This window comes from Rhagoletis pomonella, unplaced genomic scaffold (genome assembly GCF_013731165.1).
Source record: "Rhagoletis pomonella isolate Grant_MI unplaced genomic scaffold, Rhpom_1.0 Rhpom_scaffold_00006, whole genome shotgun sequence".
Lineage (NCBI taxonomy): Eukaryota > Metazoa > Arthropoda > Insecta > Diptera > Tephritidae > Rhagoletis > Rhagoletis pomonella.
This window is the reverse complement of record NW_023458560.1, coordinates 7,183,135-7,189,976: the sequence shown is the minus strand read 5'-3', so window position 1 is coordinate 7,189,976 and position 6,842 is coordinate 7,183,135. Positions and strand designations below refer to the sequence as shown.

The window sequence follows — 6,842 nt, the reverse complement described above, 5'->3', positions numbered from 1 at the left end:
GCGCCGTGGAGCGGAAACTCGGTCTTTCCGCCCACGATCCACAAGAAGAGCGTCTTACCGTCAGGACGAACGGCAACAGCGCCGTGGAGCGGAAACTCGGTCTTTCCGCCCACGATCTACAAGAAGAGCGTCTTACCGTCTGGACGAACATCGACAGCACCGTGGAGCGGAAACTCGGACTTTCCGCCCACGGCACATAAGCAACGCGATTTCCAGATGCAACGAGCAACGGGGTAGACTGGAGACTCGGCCTCGCCAGCTACCCATCGCCTTTAGAACTGGCCAGGCAACACTTACCGCGCAGACCTTGAGACCATTTACGGCAATGTCTCCCACAGCTGTTGTCAAGGTAGAATCGGGAGGACGCCTACATCTTGTACGCGCTTTAATCGATGTGTGCGCGCCAATGTCCGTGATATCCGCCGATTTGGTGCGGGAATTAGGACTGGAGGAGATTGGTCTCGGGAACCACCAAAGCTGCATGATCCGGCTGCGAGGGAAGTATGGGCAAACTACGAGGGTGTCAGTACACGCAACAGTAGTGGCGAATTACGTGCGGATGAGCCCTACCGCCAGCGTCGACCGCTCGATAGCCGCAACCTATACCAACATTCGTTTGGCAGACCCCAACTTTTTCGCCTCAACTCCGATTCGCTTGGTGCTGGGAGCAGATGTTTACCCGGAGATCCTACTGCCGGGCACCCTCCCTACCTCCTTCGGCCCTCTCGTGGCACAAAACAGCATTTTCGGCTGGCTACTGTCGGGGGCTTGCCGATCCTGAATCAAAATTTACTCACCTTTTTGAACGAAAAAAAAAAAAATATATATATATATATATAAACAATTTTATCATCGATTATGAATTACCGACTGCAATATACATTTTTTTCTTGAATTTTGAATAAAAATACATTTGTGCACTGAAATGTCAAGCCATGTCCTGTTTATTTAATTTCTTATCTCCCACAGGCTGAAAAATCCGAAACGAGCATCAATGGTGATAACTACGTTTCCAGCTCTACGAAAATCAACATTTATTTTTTCAATTCCTTTAATTATTCGTAAGAGTGGTGGCTGACTTGATTTACTGCTGTTGCATATAGCAAGGAGGGCCGGCATGTTTAGGCCTAAAGGCTAAACCAAATACTTAAAAGGGTGAACCACCCTAACGTTGAATTTTATAAATGTGCAACGGATGCACATATACATAGACAGCCTGATTAAGGCGAAGCCGTTAGCATGTACAAATATTAGTTTACCGCTTGAATATCAAACTTCGTTAAGTTTCCCCTCCAAACAGTTTGCTGCTTGGAGGTCCAACTTAACTTCGCAAGAATTAGCGCGGGCACTTCTAGCGAGAACTCAAGGATCAACGGACGTCTGCCAGCCATCACTCCTGCGCACTTATCAAGGTAACATTGTAACCTAGCTTTAACCTTAGTACATATATATTGAATAAACCGCCACATACCAATTTATATGAAGTATACTAAAACTTGGCCTTTTTATTTTTTCCTGTTTTTCAAATAAAAACACTGGTGATTTATTGGAGTTGCCAAACCACATAATCGCCACGGTTTTTCCAGATCTAAAAAAAATTGAACTTATTTTGCTTTGATCTTTTCTAAATAAAAGCTAGCTTTATTGTTAATAGTTCTATTGTAATTTTTAGTCAGACTTCATTATTAGACTTCATTCCAACATAACTGAAAACTGTGTAAAAGAAAACCGGTTTATACGAATCCGAGGTCTGTTAGCCTCCATAACGCCAGGTGTGAGGTCATTTCAAGGTCTAGTAGGAAAAAATTAATTGAATAAACCTGAAAATTCAATACAATTCTTCTGAATTTGACTTTGAGATGACCTTGGTATGACCTCATTTGGATTCAGCGACAACAAAAACCTATGTATATGAATTTTTATTTCTAGTGAATGCATTTTTCTCCTATTTGAACCTCAATAATTCTCCTTTCTGTGTTGTCGGAAGAGGGGTGCGGAAGTATTTTTGCGCACAACTTCTTTTTGCGTAGGTACCCTGCAGCCGCGCTTAGGGATGACAACCCTTATCCATATGCACACTTTCGTTAGAAAACCGAAATAATAGAATGGCTCTTCGACCACGCGGTCGCTGTTATTCGCAATTTGTCTAATTTCAAAACAAACTGTGCAAATAATATTTTACAGCAACCGTATTTTTCTTTGTAAAACTAATTAAATAAATAAGCTAATAAATAAACTGTTAAACTGCGTAATAAAAATTCCTTTCCTATAAAAACTATGTTTCTCTTACATGTATCATTGGCTACACTATACAAATATTTCAATGCGAGTGACTGAATTTCATTTTGTTCTGCTCCACTCACGTTTGAGAAAAAGTTGAGAATTCAACATTTCTCAATTTGAAAATAAGGGAAAATTCCATATTAAAAAAGTGCCATTTAGTTTGAAAACGCTATCAGTGGTTATTTGAGCCGCATTTGAGAACTAACGCAAACGTCAAGCTGTGAAGCTGTGTTTTTCTGTGATCTGTTTAAATTTTGTGGCTTATAAAGCTGTTTACGCTTATTAAAGTAAAAAATTAAAAAAAGTGTTAATAAACTTCTGGTGCACAATTTAAAGATAAGTAAAACATCAAAATTTCCTGTAAATTTGATTAATTTAACTTGATATTCTTAATTGCATGTGCCGAGTATTTTGTTTCATATAATATATTGTTGTTGTACAATTGTTTTTGTTTGTGCACATTGATTTTGCTCTTTTTGTCATTTCTGCTGTTTCATCTTTGTCACAGCTGTTTGCGTTGTGTTTATTAGGTGTCAAATATACAGTGCATTTAAAACTGTTCGCTACATAGCTTTTCAATTGATATTTACCAGCTGATTGGTGCACTGATTAATACATCGTTTTCAAAACTGTTTTTGCTTTTTTTGCTTCTAAAACCTAAAAATAAATATAATTTTAAACATGTCGTGTATTTACACCAATTGCAACGTTAAAAGCGTCTCTTATGTGTCATGCTGGCTCTGCGATGGGTTTGCCCATATAAAATGTGCTGATTTGAGCGGTAGAGTATTAGACGCTATTAACGAGGGTAAGGGTCTTCGTTAGTCTTGTCAAAAATGTAGATCAACCGAAGTTGATTTATTTAAATTCTTTAGGCAGTCCAGAAATGGGTTTTCTTAGATCGGGAAGGATCTGTCGGTGCTTGTTGAGAAATTTAAGCATTACGAAAAAATATTTAGGTCTTTCACTTGTCTCGACAACCCTGCGCACTCTGAGGATAGCCGAGAAAACAAAGGTGGGCGTGTTATTAGTCCACCTGAGAAGACAGCCACGGATTGTAGTAAAAAAAATCCTCCATCCCAGTCCTTGGAACTTATTAATTTATCTTCTCCATGCCCTCAGGCATTGGAGCCTCCGATATCTAAAGCCATATCCACTAGGTCTACTTCTAAAAATAATCAAACCGTTGATTTAACAGTGTTGCTATCAACATCTCAAGCTCCACTGTCTAACTTAGTTCCTCCGAATAATTCGGAGCCCCGCACATCAGACATCATTAACAAAAAGTTGGTTGCAATTCCTCCGAGAAGATCAATCTTTGTCTCTAGATTTGCTAAAGATACTTCTTCGGATGATATAAAGTCATACATATCGACTAAAATTAGAACTAAAGATGTATTTATTCGTAAATTTAATTTTAAATACGATCGCGATATTTCATCTTTTAAAATTGATGTAGCTTCCGAAGATTTTGATTCACTAATAAATAGTTCATTTTGGCCGGCCGGGGCGTTTGTTCGCGAGTTTGAGTATAAACCTAATAAAAGTAATAACGTAGCTAAAATTTCTAATCTTAATTCGGATTCAAAAAACTAACTCGCAAGTCTAATTTAAGTATTTACTATCAAAACGTTAGAGGTTTGAATACCAAATTAACTGACTTATATTTAAAAGGTTTTGACTGCAATTATAATATTATTTCCTTGACCGAAACATGGCTCAAACCTCATATTTTTAATTCCGAAATTCTTCCAAATGAATATCAAATATACAGGAGCGACCGCGAGGGCAGAATCGGCGGTGGTGTTCTTTTTGCGGTGCATTCATCGATACCATCCGAGGAAGGTAGTCTTCCTGTCATTGAATATACCGAATTTAAATGTACACGTGTACAGGCTGGAAAGACTTATATTTATTTAGCTCTTTGCTACATCCCTCCGAATTCTGCCGTATCAGTATATATGCAGCTAGTTTCTTTACTTGAGACCGTAAATGCAATGCATATGGCCTCCGATTCTATGATTGTTTTGGACGATTTAAATCTGCCACACATTTCATGGAACATCATTGACACCGATGTTGTACCAGTTTCATCTAGAGATAGTTACAATGTATTTCTGGAGGAAATGGCTGAACTTTGCCTCAAACAAATAAATATATGTCGAAATAAGTTTGGAAAGGCCTTGGATCTCGTTTACGTTGATGATGTTCCGAAGGCCTCTATTAATCGGTGTGATCCCCTAGTTTTGCCGGAAGATGCATACCATCCTGCTCTTGAGTTAAGCAACGAAATCATAAATGAAATACATAATAATAAGTCAAGTTCAAGATATGTTTTTGCGATATGTTTTTGCGAAAGCAAATTTCAGGAAAATTAACAAAGAACTTTCAAAGTTATCTTGGCCAATATATAGAGATGACGTGGAGCGTAGCGTTGAGCACTTTAATGATACTGTTTTCAATTTGTTTCGAAAGTATGTTCCAATACGTAATATTGTTCATGAAGAACCAATACAATTATGGTTCACTCAAGGCACATTAATACAGGTAGAAGCCAAAATGACGTTGCTCTCATGAGAACCAAACCTTTAAACTTCAACTTCTTTTTCTTTTATTTCCTATATTTCGTTACGCTTTGAATTTCATATCGTTGTTTTTTTTTAATGTTCGTTAATAACAAATTTTAATTATCATGTGAATTTGAGTAGTGTTGTGCGGTTTATACTTGGTGTATGTGTTAAAAATGCAACACCTGAAGCGTTGTTTTTTATGTGGTTTTAAATACGAAGCAGATACCACTAATTGTTTTTAACGTGCCTCAATGTCCTTCGCGTAAAGAGCGTTGCGAAAACAGCTTTGGGGCAGAACTGCAGCGAAATGCCTTGCTGTGCGTTAAACATTTTAAAGCAGCAGATTTCATAAATGCACCGGGAGGTACAGGAAAGGCACTTTTGATACCAAGTGCTGTTCCTATGACCCTTATGCCGGAAAGTCCCTCCAACTCATAAATTAAAAACAGAAAACAACATACAAATTAACAAATTTTAACTAAAGAAAAAAATAAAAACAAAACTTCAAATTTACTCAAAAACGTCAACCAGCGAAATGTAATTTTTTATTTTTCCTTACACATGCTCATTTTTATTTTTACTCTCCCGAAAACTTTGACTTTTGTAGGTTTGATGTCAATTTGGCTTCTACCTGTGTTTATTGTACCATGGGTTCACTAAAGAGCTTAAAAAATTGAAAAATAAAAAGTCGCACTCTTTTAAACTGTATAAAAGAACGGGCTTACACAGTGATTACCTAAGGTACTCAGTTTTGCGGCATAGCTACTTTGCATTAAATAAGAAATGTTATAATTCATATTTATGTAAAATTAAGAAGAATTTAATTAACAATCCTAAATCATTTTATGGTTTCGTAAATTCAAAGCGTAAGGCACATGGTTATCTAGCGACAGCCAACTCATTGCCAATATGTTTGCTCAGTTCTTTAGGTCCAATTATTCTGTAGACTTCCCTATAAGTGGAGACTATCCGTACGAGCTTTGTCCAATCAACTCTGCTTATATTCCAGTAATATCTTCCGATGAAGTTTTACACTATTTAAAAACCTTAAAAGCGTCATTTAGGCCTGGACCTGATCATATTCCGACCTGTTTTCTTAAAAACTGCGCTGAGAACATCTGCGAGCCTTTAACAACTCTATTCAATTTGTCACTTAAACATGGCGTTTTTCCGTCAGCCTGGAAGGAGTCTTTCATAATACCACTTCACAAAAACGGCAGCATGTCCTCTATAGAAAACTATCGAGGCATAGCGAAACTCTCCGCTATCCCCAAATTATTCAAGGCAATTATTGTTAACCAGCTGACATATTCTATATCTTCTTCAATTACACAATCTCAACACGTATTTTCTAAAGGAAAATCTACTATGACTAATTTATTGGAGTTTACAACTCATGTCTCAAACGGTTTTAGAGAAAATGCTCATACCGACGTAATATACACCGATTTCAGTAAAGCTTTTGACAAAGTATGTCACTCGTTACTCATCCGTAAACTCGACCTAATCGGCTTTCAGCCCATTCTTCTTCAATGGATCTCATCTTACCTCTCTGATAGAACACAAAGAGTTATTGTTAATAATTGTTCTTCCAACATCATTAAAGTTTCTTCAGGGGTTCCTCAGGGAAGCCACCTTGGTCCGATTCTGTTCCTGATATTCATTAATGATATTTCTTCTATAATAAAACATTCAAAAATTTTAATGTATGCCGATGATGTGAAACTTTTTAAAACATTGTCCTCTATCGAAGAAAGGTCTTTGTTACAAGCGGATCTGAACAACGTGGTTAGTTGGTGTAATACAAACTATATGCCACTAAACCTTCAAAAATGTAAAGTTATGTGTTTCTCTCGGAGGGCTGTTCAACCAGCTGTTTATTCAATATCAAATTATAATCCAATTTTGTCGATCTTGGTATCACAATGGATTCCAAACTCAATTTCAACCATCATATTAATGTCCCAGTCAATAAAGCCAAAGGCGTTT

At 37.4% G+C, this 6,842-nt stretch overlaps 1 protein-coding gene across 1 annotated transcript in view; it reads right to left on the bottom strand.

The window, feature by feature from the left end:
- Positions 1-6,842, bottom strand: part of LOC118740356 (ionotropic receptor 25a) — a gene marked incomplete at its 5' end in the record, with an annotated part of 75,815 nt that overhangs the window by 45,756 nt on the left and 23,217 nt on the right.